This window comes from Leptonychotes weddellii, chromosome 10 (genome assembly GCF_054177405.1).
Source record: "Leptonychotes weddellii isolate Sample4059 chromosome 10, ASM5417740v2, whole genome shotgun sequence".
NCBI classification, from domain to species: Eukaryota; Metazoa; Chordata; class Mammalia; order Carnivora; family Phocidae; genus Leptonychotes; species Leptonychotes weddellii.
The window spans coordinates 18,327,026-18,340,196 of record NC_138378.1 but is presented as its reverse complement, the minus strand read 5'-3'; the positions used below and the strand labels follow the sequence as shown (position 1 = coordinate 18,340,196).

The 13,171-nt window shown below is 53.4% G+C and overlaps 1 protein-coding gene across 3 annotated transcripts in view; it reads left to right on the top strand.

Annotated features, from left to right (window-relative positions):
* The first annotated feature begins 572 nt into the window (after nucleotides 1-572).
* PPP1R16B (protein phosphatase 1 regulatory subunit 16B) overlaps nucleotides 573-13,171 on the top strand; it is a 79,001-nt gene continuing 66,402 nt past the window's right edge. For all 3 annotated transcript variants that reach the window (XM_081832803.1, XM_081832804.1, XM_081832802.1), the window contains exon 1: nucleotides 573-682. The gene's annotated coding sequence lies outside the window, so the exon portion shown is untranslated. The remainder of the gene's footprint in view (nucleotides 683-13,171) is intronic.

Sequence of the window (13,171 nt, the reverse complement as noted above, 5' to 3'; positions counted from 1 at the left end):
TGAGCCTCACCTCCTTTCTTCTCAGAAAGAGGAAATGATAGGAGGCCACTTCGCAGGCCACAGCCCCCAAGCTCCCACTGATCTCCCCCCCGCCCCCTTCTCAGCTGGGGAACCTGCCCCGGCTAACACGTCCCCAGGGCAAGGCCTAGTTGGGCTCCTTAACGTCCAAGGAAGCCTTCAGATTCAGGATGTGCAGGCCCTCAAGGTAGGAGACCTGAATTTCTGGCACTGGTACTAATTCTGGGTGACCTCGGGCAGGTTACTGCTCCCCTCTGGGCTTCATGACGCCCTTCCGTTGAATGGGAGCAAGAATACAGTCGTGGGCTTCCCCCTTTCCGCGTTTGGTGGTAGTGAGGAGGGGGCGTGAGGAGGGGGGAAGCCCATCGGGAAGACTGGCCGTGTCCCATCGCCTGCGATTTCCCGCTGCTCAAAGGAGGGGGCCGCACCGCCCTAGGGCGCCGGCACCCTTGGGCTAGCTCCCTCGCCAGGCAGAGGAGCCGGGTGAGCGTGCCCACCCACTTCCCGCGAGCTCAGGCCCCGCCTACGGGGCGGAGCCGAGGGGCGGTGCGGAGGCTGGCGGCCGGGCTCAGCCCGCTTCTGTCGCCGCACGGGCAGCTGCGGCTCGGGGACGGACTGACGGAGCCAGGGCCGGAGCCGCTCGGGGCCGGGCGAGGGAGAGCGGGTGAGTTCCCCGGCGGCACCGCCCCTCCCTGCTGGACCCAGCGGGGATGAGGATCGCGGCGGGGAGGTGGTCCCAGCCGCCGAAGGTCTGGCTGGGGGTGTGTGGGCGCGTGGGCCAAGGGCCGGCGGCTGGAGGGAATTGGGGGAGGGGGCACTGGAACGGCGGGTGCCGGGAGCGCAGGCCAGGGAGTCGGGCTGGAGTGGGGGCGTTCTCCGGGTCTGGCGCGCCGACGACGAGGCCGGGGTAGGGGGCGCATCGGCAGGCTGTTGGCTGGGGCCGCCGTGGCCCGATCTTGGGGCAGCCTGTGGGATTTCGGCTGCTTCTGCCGGGGGGCGCAAGGCCGGGAAGCGGGAGCCACAACCAGCACCAAACAGCCCGGGCGCCCAGCCTCGGGGCCCGGCATGGGGGTGCCGCCCCCTCGCGTGGTGGCGCCAGGACCCCGCAGGGAGCGCTCCTGCCCCGGCGGGAACGGTCCCCAGGGCAGGCACCCCCGCGTGCGGACCCGCCCCGCCGCCGGCTCCCGCTGACAGCGCCCGCTGGACCCGGGAGACCCCGCGCGCTTCTTCCCCGTGAGAGGTGCGCCCGGCCTCTCCAAAGGGCCTCCGTGCGCGGGCTGCTGGGTCCCCCGCGCCAGGAGCGCACCTCTCCTCCCGAGTCCCGCGCCCCGACTCCGGCCGGAGGAGCGCCCCCGAGCGCCTGGGATGGGCAGAACCCGTGCAGCGCGCCCCGGGGAGGTCGCGCAGAGGGGTCTCCCCAAGGTCATCAGGAGCGCCCAGGCTGAGCTGCCCAGACCTCCCCGAGTGGAAAGCAGGGAGGGGGAGGCGCCCGCTTCCCGCCTCCTTCCCTGATGCAGACTCCCTCCCTCCTCCACCACCTCCCCCAGTCCGGACCCGGCTTCGCGGGAGCTGCTGCTGATGCCGCTCCCAGCCCCGAGCGGATGACTGAGCCTAGGCGAGCTTCGAATCCGGTGCTCCCGGGAGGGCCGCGCGAAAAGCCTGGGCCGCGGTGCTCCCGGGCACCTCGGGAGCGGAGAGAGAGGTGGCTCCATAAGCGCTCCTCAGAACCGAAAGCCGAGCTGCTTGCGCGCCCATGTGATTGGCTTCCACATAATGGGCCCCTGTTCTCGCTGTCAGACGCGCCCACCAGCTCCCCGCGGCCGCGGGCACCAGGTGCCGCCTCTGAATCGCCCTCTGTGGAGGACCCAGGGCCCTGAGGTGCCAGGCGCCCTTTCCCGCAGGGCTCTCTCGGGAAGGGGCCTGTCGTTAGCCGCCTGAACCCGCGTGGTACTTTCCTGTGTGCCCTGCCATTTCCTGCGGCTGGTGAGACACCGAGGGGGAAAAACCCTCCATCTGGGAGGCCTCCCCCTAGGCTGGTAATAAAGCGCCTTAGCTCAGCCGGTGACTAGCGGTCCGCGCGCGGGAGGGCAAGGCACTTGGCCTCTGGGAGCCTCAGTTGCCTCTAGGAAATGGGGCTAATGATCAGGCAGTGGGCAGAGGTGGTGAGGGGCCCTGTGTGAAGTGCGTGGTGCAGTGGAGCAGGACAGGAGGAATGCTCTTAGGTAAATACTGGCGACTTTCATAATGGTTTTGAGCGGGGCGTGTCTCTTCTTTTAGGCAGGAGCAGAAGTGGAGTTCTGGTGGGTGGTTCTGCAGGGGCGGGGGGAGTTTCCACATCTTCTTCCCTCAGCTCCGGCGGTAAGGTTCCAGCCTGCAGGCGGCTTGTGGGCCCTGGTGAGTCCTTTTCAGCTCCCTGCCTGCTCACAGGGCAGTCCTACACACATCCCTCAGCCCCCACCCCTTCCCTCCCACCTGCCACCAGGATGTTGGAGGCAAGATGTCACCCAGGGTACTCCGACGTTCAACTCTGCACCTTCCCCTCAGTTGGAGTCTACCCAACAGTGTCCCTCACCCTGAAACCTTTCTGACCCCTCTCCTGGTCCCAGCCTCTGGAGTGTCTCCTTCAGGAAGGCCAGCGCATCCTTCCTATTCCTCTCTCAATCTCCTCTCACTGGGACGTTCACCTGCATGTCTCTGGTTAGTGTGTTGGGGCTCCTTGCATCCTGGTGCTCTCTGGACCTCCTCTGCATGCATGCAAGGACATGCAGGCAAGGCCAATGTCAGTACTTGGTGCTGGAGTGAAGGTTAAATTCTAATCTAGCCGCTAAGTCTGTTTGGGAGCCTGAGTGACATGGGGGAAGAGGATGCTGACACAGGAAGGTGGCATGTCCCCTGAGGCAAGAACCTTGCTGCAGAGCCCGTTCAGACTCTTTGGAAACTAGGGCCTCGGGTTCTTCTCAAAGCCAGCTCCATCCCCAGAGTGACCTTTCTCTGGCCAACAGAGGTTGCAGCTAGCCTGGTTTTGCAGACAGCAGAAGGCACATTCCTGGATTCATGCGCTGTGCTTGGACCCTCTGGAACCCCACCCAACCTTGCCCCTTCCCCCAACTAGCTGCCCCAGTCTGCACCCTGCCTGCACCCAGGACTTGAACCATTTGGTGTATAGTGGGTCCCACAGGCATTTTTCCAGCAGAGACCAGGACATCCTTCTTTCCCTGAGCACGTCTTAGAGATTGGGCTCAAGGAGAGCTCCAACAAATAAGCCTGCCTCCTACAGAAAGCTACAAAGTAAGAAGAGCAAGGGCACCAGACAGGTCTAGTTCAAATGATAGCTCTATCCTTAAAAGCTCTGTGATGCTAGGTAAATTATTTACCCTCTCTGAGTCCTGGTTTTCTCATCTGTAGAATGGCAGCAATAATAATGTCTACGTCGTGGGGTTGTGAGGATTCTGGGAGTCCGTAAGGCATAGAAGGTGCTTAGGACAGCACCCGGCGCGGGCAGGAATGCAGGAAATGACTTGTCACCAGCACCACCATTTCCTCCTTTGCTCTGGGCTGTCAGAGGTCCTACCGCCTCCAGTCTGGGGGTGTCAGGCCTCTTCTGCCTCTCCCTCTCAGGACTGGGGAAGCCTCTCGGCTGGGGAGGCCTGATTCCTGGGAACTGGAGTCCAGCCTGGGCCTGTCCCCAGGAAGTCTGTGAGTTAGCCTCTCCCCACCCGGGCTGCCGTTTCTCAGGATTTGTGGATTCATTCACTAGATATTTACCCCATTCTAGACCTTGTACTTAGGACGGGATTTCAAGATGAATCAAGCAGCTCAGGGCTCCCTCTGCGAGGGAGAGGCCGGCCTGGAAACTGAGATCAAGGACAGTGTGGGAGAACAGCCTCACTGACAAGAAGAGGAGTAGAGAGTAGAGCGGCGGATGGACCGGTGGCCCGGGCCAGCAGACCCAGATTTCACTCCTGACTCTGCCGCCTCGCTGCTGGGGGATGATGGGCAGATGCTCAGCTCAGGGCCTTTTAGACATTAATCAGAACTTTGCACATGTTAGTTGCTATTATTACTAGTCTATGATGACCAGTAACAGGTGGGCAAACTTTGCTGTGGGAGCACAGCTGAGGTCTTCAGAGACAATTTTCCAGGGGGCGGGCAGGCTGAGCAGAGAGAGCAGCTTGCACAAACGCACAGGGACTCGAAAGTGCAGCAGGGTGTCTCTGAGAGCGGTGGGTGGGAGGGGCAGCTGGAACACCATCACCATGGGGCGTCGCGGAGGCAGGGCGGCAGGCGAGGCCACGGCGGTGGGCAGAGGCCATCCCGCCAAGGGGTCCCAAGTGATGAAACGCCCGCTGATCCGAAGCAGGCATCCTGCGGCCCGTGGAGGGTCGTCTGACTGCACACCCGAGGAAGTCCACGATTAACTTCGGCACGGGAGGGCTGGCCTGCACTCCTCTGCCAATAGGTAACCGTCCCTTCTTCCTTCTCCTGGGAAAGCACGGAGATCCCCTCGTTCTTCCTACTGCTTCTCCTACTTCTGCACCTGTTTCTCCCTTCCTGGGACTCGGTTTCTTTCTTTCTTTCTTTTTTTTTTTTTTTAAGATTTTATTTATTTATGTGACAGAGAGAGACACAGTGAGAGAGGGAACACAAGCAGGGGGAGTGGGAGAGGGAGAAGCAGGCTCCCCGCCGAGCAGGGAGCCCGATGCGGGGCTCGATCCCAGGACCCCGGGATCATGACCTGAGCCGAAGGCGGACGCTTAACGACTGAGCCACTCAGGCGCCCCTGGGACTCGGTTTCTTATCCGAAGGAAGGGGATGTGGGTGGAAGAAGTGTCGTGATTTGGCTCCTTATTGATTATAATATTGTACCAAGTGCTTTCCTGGATGCTGGTCACCGTCCAAGGTCTTTGCTTGCATTGCCATGGAATCCTCATAGTGACTTACTGAAGTGGATGCATTTATCCCCGTTGCACAGAAGGGGACACTGAGGCACCGAGGGTGAGGCGATTTGCTGAAGGGCGTGCAGCTCCTAAGTGGCAGGAATTCATGTGTGGGGGTCTCCGAAGCTGCTATGTGCCATCCTGTACCATTTCACTCATGCTCCTTCTAAATATCTAAAGCTGACTGCAGAATGTCCGACTTCTTTCACTGTCTACCGTTGGATGCTGGGCAGTAGGCACCTTGGAGATGGGTCACAGTGGGGTGTGCTCTAGGTAACTGGACACTGCCCCATTCTCTCCCTGCCCTGATTTTTGGGGAGGCCCTGAGTGCAGGCACGTGGCAAAGGGGAGGAGGTGTTCCTGCATGTCTCAGAGTTCAGGGTGGCATTTCTCGGCCCCGCAGGGTCCCCCAAACATGCCTTGAGGCAGGCAGTTTGCAACTTGATTGATGTGCCACGTGGTGGTTGAGTTCCCCCGTGACCCCCAGGAAGGAATGAGCCTTTTAGGATGGCCAGTCAGAGCATCACGTGACCCTACCTGTTTTCAGAAGGCAATGGCTCAAATTTCCTTTTCCTTTTCCGAGGCAGACTTTAGGTTCAAATCCCAGTTCTGCCTTCCACTGGCTTTGGGACCTTGGGCGATTTCTTCACTTTCTTGAGCCTTAATTTCTTCATCTGCAAATACAGATACGTATATATGCTATTCGGTGTCATCATAAAGATTTGTAACCATACAAAGAATATCTGGCTTCCATGTCGTAGATAATACGTTGGTGTAATATCCACAACATTGACCTCCATGGTACTTACCGTAATTGTGATGATCTGGTTATTTGGGGCCATTACTCTTTTAGTCTGTCTCATCCACTAGACCAGTGGTTCACATCTGGGAGCAGTTTGGGCCCCAGGAGTCCTTTGGGAATGTCTGGAGACATTTTTGGTTGTCACAACTGGGGAGGTAAAGAGGGGGAAAGCTAGTGGGTACAGGCCAGGCAGGGATGCTGCTCAATTTCTTACATTGCACAGGATGGCCCCTCACCGCAAAGGACTACCCGATCCCAAATACCAATAGTGCCGAGGCCGAGAAAAGTTGCATAGGACTATGAGCCCCATAAGGTCAGTGACTGTGTCTAATTCATTCAGCTCTGTGTCCCCAGTTGCCCAGCATGAAGCCCGGTACACGGGAGACAATCTATATGCATTAAAGGGATGAATGAGGACTTGGAAGGCCTTGTGTCCTCTAGAGTCCCAGAGGTTTGGCTTGTAGGACATTTTGAATGGGCAGAAGAGATTTAGATGAACCTGAATGATAAACGGCCAATGGGTAATTCAGGCCAAAGATATTCCGACCAAGCTATTTTCCTTCCCAAGCAGGTGCTGGGGGACCCAAATGATCATTGCTGCAGTTATCAGTGCATTCTGGTCATGTGGATACGGGACCCACCTTTATCTGGACAAGCAGGCTGGGGCAGGGGGACGTCGGTGCTGACAAGGTCCTGTCGCCCAGGCCCTTGGGATTTGCCAAGCTGGGGCACAGCTGCTGTTACCTTCCTGTTTTTCCCTTTCTGGTGGAATGAAGGAAACCCACTGAATGGCTGTTTTCCCACTGACATTTACAGCAATGTGATCGGCCTTGGATTAATGAGGTCAAGCTCCAGTGTGAAATCTGCCCGATAACTTGAAGCCTGGCCAACAGGAAGACGTGGCTTGTTTTCTTTGGGCCATTTGATGTCTTTGGATGGCTTTGGCCAGGGAAGCAGGGGCCACAGCTCTGTACAAAAGGAGGGAATGTTTCATGCCCCAGAATTATAGAGCTGGAGTTGTCGTCTCTTGTTCAACTTACTGGGAAGGTTTATTTTAACGGGGACTCAGAAAGAAGGAACTCGTTTAAGCAGAGGTTCACCGTGGGCCCCAGCTGGCTGCTGAGCATGGATCTGGGCTATGAAAGCCTGTTTCTCTGGGGCTCTCTGAAGGTTTGAAGGAGAATATTGGCCCCAAAGGGCGCTTGGACAGGTTAGAGGAGCACATGCAGATGCAGGGAGGGACCTTGGACATATGCCTCAAACTTGCTCATGAACCATCTTGGGGTTCCTGTAAAATGCGGAATCTCCTTTAGTAGGTCTGAGTCCTGCGAGTCTGCATTTGTAACAAGCTCCCAAGGGGGAGCCAGTCCGCTGGCTTGTGAACTGCACTTCGAGTAGCAAGGGTCTGGGGAACCCCATGTCTACAGGTGAGGGGTCCCTGGTGTGAGCCACACAAACACGAGAGCGTTCCGCCCGCTACGCCTGTTGGCCCACCCATCTGCTGTGCTAGCAGGCTCGCAGACGTGCATGTTTATTGCTTCCCTTCTCTGTGTGCCCGGGTCTGGGACCGAACATGGAAGCGAGGCTGCTTGTTCCCAAGAGCAAGAACAGGTGTGACTAGGGCTTCCAGCAATGTGTGTCCAGGGACACACTGTTCCTGGGTCACCTGATCACCTGGGGCTTGTTAAACGTACAGATCCCCGGGCCCTCGCCCAACCCAGCTGTATCCCAACTGGCTGGGCCCTGGGAATCTGTATTTTTAAAAAGTGGGTCAGGTGCTTCTGATTCTCGGCCAGGCTGGCGGAGGGGATGACAGCAGGAAGCAGCGGCGGCGGCGTGTGCAAGTGCATTGCTCAGCGGGCGCGGTGTGGAAGGTTGTAAAGTTGTGTACAGCTCCGCGGCACCTGGCGGAGGGAGGGGCCCAAACCTAGCCTGCTCCGCTTGCCAAGCTCTGCACCCTGCCGGGTTGCATCTGTCTGGAAGGAAGGGCACCTTTTTTTAAATAGTAATAATAATCATCAACATTTGGTACTGATTGTGAGCCAAGCACTGTCTATTGAACCGTTTTAGTCTTCCTGGCAAACCGAAGAGGTGGCATTACCACTACCCCGATTTTACCGCTAAGGAAAGTGAGGCACAGAGAGGTTCAGCGACTTGCCCCAGGTCACACAGCCATTAAGTACAGGAGTCAGGATTTGAATACAGGACATCTGGCTTCAAGGTCCTTGCACTTAAATCATTACACTCTCTGGCTTTCCTTTGGGCAAAAATGCTGTTGTGTTTTGTGGGGCTGTCCCAACTCTGAGGGAGTGCCTTTTTGGATTTCTTTCCCAGATGGGGGAAAGGCTCTCAGGGACCTTGGCTGTTCCTGGAGTCAGACCTGGGTTTGATCCCCACATCTACCACTTCCTGTAATCTTGAGCAAGTTACTCATTCACCTCACTGAGCCTCAATCCCCTACGTGTAGAATAAGAACAATAATAGCATGAGATGATGTGACTAACCATCTAGCTCCGCACACAGGATGCCCTTGATACATATCAGCAATGCTTACTATGTTAGTATCGGCCCGGGGTAAGGTAGATGGCTTCAGAGCAGAGGGGATAGGTGTGCAGAGCCCTGTGTCATATATGTCCCTGGAGGGTGAGTGGGGGTTGCTTTGCTCACCCAGGTTACTTACTTATGTCTATGACTTACCGAGGCATCCCTTCCTTTGCTTCTTGGCCCTGGTTGGAGGCCCCATGTCCATGCCAGCCTGGTGAGTTCTCAGAATTTCTTGGCTCCCAGACTGACTCAGAGTCTCAGTCAGAACTGGCCTTATTTCCTCTCCTCCCAGAGCAAGTAAAAGGCACGCATGCTCACACTTTATTTTCTTCAGGGCTCTTGGCCCTTCTCGGTGACTGGTCCTGTGTCCAGGCTCCTTTCTGGAACTCTGTAGACATCATTGGCTCCCCCATGAACTGGACAGAGAGCCAATGTTGCCTTACAGACATTGCCTATTGCCTTATAAATAGGGAAGATTTCCCCCCAAATTTCATTAGTTTTCTTCTTTCACATATAAAGCCAAGCTTTTGTTTTCTTATTGCTGTATTTTATGCTTTTTAATTATAAAAAGAATACAAAATCATTATTAGCATCCAAACAGTACAGAAATGTGGAAAACAGAAAGTAAAATGTTCCCAGCCCTCATCCCCAGCCACTCATTGCTTTTCCCCAGAAGGAATCCCTGGATTTTTTTTTTTTTTAATCTTTCCATAAATTTCTTATATACATACAAACCCATATTCATTTACGTGTCTATCCTTTTTTCTCTTTAACACACCTCTACACACTCTTGTGAAGCTTCCTTTCTCCGCTGGGAGCGCATGTCAACATGTAGAGATACATAGCTCGGTCTTCAGGGCTGTGTGGTATTGCAGTAATAAACACGTGTCTTAATGGATTTTCTAGTTCCTTGTGACAGTTAAGATTGTTTCCAGTTTTTTCTTACTACAACTATGGTGCTGCAATATCCCTCTGGTGCAGAGTATCTCTTTGTCCACTGGCACGAGGTTATCCCTGTGGAAATTTCCCTGCGGTTTGAACTGTGATGGGCATTGTCAAATTGTCCTCCCAAGAGTCCAGGCCACTTTCTATTCCCTCAACAGTGTGTGTGAATGAATGCCTCTTTCCCCATCCCCTTCTCCAACACCGTGTGGTAAGCCACTTTGATTTTTGCTGGTCTGATAGGAGTAACTGGAAAGAATGTGTCTGAGTCAGGTGCCACATTAATATAGATTTTATAACCTTTTAGATGGTGCCTACATAAGGATTGTTAAATATTCAAGAACTACATTTTACCTGGCCTTATGATTGGAATTAGAGATATAAGATTAAATGAAGCTGGTTTCTGCCCTCAAGTTGATCCCTGTCTCCTGGAGGAAGCAGACACGTGGAAAAATCAAATCAAAACAAAACAGTGCGGTTCAAGTTTGCCAGAGGAATGCATAAGCTAAGCTAACTCTTGCTTGAGAAACTCTAACTTCATGAATACACAAATGAATTTGTAAAATACGGTATACACTATGTCCTGGGGAGAGAGGGGTACTTGAAATCCTCAGAAGAAAATGACTTGGTTAGAAGCAGAAGAATCCTGCAGCTTACCCCTAGTGGGGAGAGCAGAAGAGGTGGGCAGTGAGGAAGCGGGGTGGGGGGTGAGGGGGGACTAGGTGATTTTCAGAGAGTCACTTTGGTGGTTTCTGGCTTTACTAATAGAAACCCATCAGTCCAAGGAAGGTGGTGCAGAAACCCAGCTGAGTTTGTAGCGCTCATTACCCATCACTCATACCCGGGCAAATGTGTACGTTAGTGCAGAAACAGTGAGAGCAAAGGAGCTGGAAGCTGGATTTGAACCCACAACCCTGGGGCTCACAGAGGCTGGCATTGCCTGGCAGGAGGCAATATCCCTCCTGGGGGAGGTACAAGGACGCGGGCTCCGGACGGTGCCCGCTGTAGGGCAGATGCACAGAATGAGTGTTCAGTGAATGAGAGGACATCAAAGATGTCTCTGTCTCGTAAAGGGGCCTCCTACTCGAAGAGAACCAATTAGAAAGGGGTATGATCCCCTAATCTATCTACCCGTGGGGAGCCACACCTTAGCTATACGTTTTCTTTGGGTCACTGTCCCGATTGGGTCATTCTCCTGGGACGGCTTAAGAACAATACAAAGCAGGGGACAGTTGAGAAGAACTGAAACTGCGCTTTTACAACAGATCACCTAAGCGGGGGCACACAGAGCCCGTTGGACGGCATGCAGAGTCAAAAAGAGACCGTGAAGCCAGGGACAATCCTATGCTGCTCCCCACCCCACCCCCACCCCATGGAAGGCAAGGCAGGGGCCTGGGAGGTGTGTCCTGGGTTGGGCCCTCGGTATGCCCCCACATCCCCCATCAGCCAGTTCTCTTTTGTCTGGTTTGATTCTCCAGTGCTGGTTCCAAGCCAGGATCACTCCTTATGATCCAAGGATGGAATAATCTCAGTGAATTTTCAGTCCCTGGGTCTCCTGCCCTACTGTCCACCGTCTCCCACGGAATACCTACTGTGTGCTGGGGTGGCTGTGTGGTGGGTTGTAAAGGTGGATGATGTATATCCCTTGCCTTTCGAGAGCATCTGGTCCAAGGGAAGAGGCAGATCTGAAACTAACAATTACTACAAAGTTCAGAGCGCCGCAGGAGAGATGTGGTCATGTGCCCTAGAACTGGAGAGGAGGAGAAAGAAACCCATTTGGCACAGGGCAGATAAAGATCAACCCGGAGGGAAGAAAAGGAGCATTGAGACAGTATTGTGTAAGTGAGACAAGGCGAATGTTGAGCACCGTGCCTGGAAAGCACTTAAGGGATGACAGATACCATCATCCCAGGATTTGTACCAGCTCTCAAAGAACGAGGAGTTTGCCAGGTAAAGGGAAAGAAGGGTATTGCTATCCCATGGAACGGAATGAATGAAGGTGAGGAGAGTGGGGTATGTGGTGGTGTGAAAATTGTGGGGGCTTCGTAGCAGAGAAATCTAAGTCTGTGTCTCCCAATCCTGGTTTCTAGTTGTGACTTTGGGCATGTCAAGATGAGCCTCCATGTCCTAATCTGCCGATTAGGGATAATCCTATCTGTTTTTAACGGCTGATTGTGGGGATTAAAGTTAATTTGTGTGTGGTAGATGGCACATAGCAGAGTCTCAGCATATGGGGGCTACCATTGCAGAGGTGTGAATCCATCAGTCTGGTTCAGTGTAGCTGGAAAATGGAGTGTTAGCGGGTTGGGGATGGGGAGGGAGGTTGGGATGGCCAGAGATAAAGCTAAAACATCAAGGCCAGATACCAGATGGGCTGGACTGTGAGGCTGAGGAGTTTAGACCTGGCTCTGGAGACAACAAGGAGGCATTAAAGGCTTCCTTACGAGGGCAATCCTACAGGATCAGACCTAGTTTCAGAATGAACGCTCTGCCAGTGGGATGCATGATGGGTTGGAAGGTGAAGAATGAAGATGAGGGAAGCACTTTGGGAAATGCTGCATTCCACGATCCTGTCTTGGCAACCCAAGGCTCACATTAGCCTAGAAGAAGTTCTTTTTTTTTTTTTTTTTTTTTTAAGATTTTATTTATTTATTTTGATATAGAGAGAGAGACAGCAAGAGAGGGAACACAAGCAGGGGGTGTGGGTGGGGGGTGGGAAAGGGAGAAGCAGGCTTCCCGCGGAGCAGGGAGCCCGATGTGGGCCTCCATCCCAGGACCCTGGGATCACAACCCGAGCCGAAGGCAGACGCTTAACGACTGAGCCACCCAGGCGCCCCTAGAAGAAGTTCTAGTAAGTCCTGCAGTCAGGCACTTTATGGAGAGGCAGATTAAGGCAGTGAGTAAGAACATGGCCTTCGGTGTCAAGGCCAATGTGGATGTGAATCCTAGCCCTGTTGCTTATTATTTAACCTCACTGAGCTGTAGTTAACCCTTCTGTAAAATGACAGTTAACAGTACCTTCCTCATAGGCTGGTTGTGATGATGAATGAGATTGTGTAGATAAAGCATGCAGCTTAGCTCTAGGAAGTCAGTAGGTGCTCAACAAAAGTTGATAATTAGAATTTTTAAATTTATATATTTGACCATGAAACCCCTTCTCCATGTAACACCTGTTGACCATCCTTGGAGCTCCTGGTGTTCTACAGAAAACATCTTGCTTTAGACCTTTCTGGAGAAACAGCACCTCTTTTTGCTCCAAGAGATAGTAAGGAGCATTGCCAAGTTCTAAAACGGTGTGGTTCTTGGATGTACATTAGACCCAACCAGGGAGCTTTCAAAAATGTCAATGCTTGGCTGCACCTGGAACCAATTAAACTGGAGGTGGGACCCACACATCAGTATTTTTCCCTAAATTTAATGATTTATTAAAGTAAAACAAATATAGGAAAGCACACAAACCTTAAGTGAATGAATCTTTCACAAACTGAACATGCCCATGTAGCCCATACCCTGCTTAAAAAACAGAGTATTGCTAGTATTCCTGCAAACCCCTTTTACGTTCCTTTCCAGAAGCTCCTCCACCCCCAAACCACGATCCTGATGAGTTTTAGATGCATCTTGCCTGTTGTTGAATTTCACGCACGTGGAATTCCAGAACATGCTTTGTTGTGTGTGTCCGGTGGTTAACATTGTGAGAGTCCTCCATACTGACGAGTGAGTAATTTTGAATTGCTCATTGTCTTTGCTGTACAATGTTCCCTTGTGTGATTGTACCATAATTCTTTTCCACACTATTATTGGTGGGCATTTTGGATAGTTTACACACTTTAGCACAATTACAAACAGTGCTGTTAACATTCTTATAAGTGGCTTTTTGTGAGTGTATACAGAAATTTCTGTTGGCTATATTTCTAGGAAGGAAATTGCT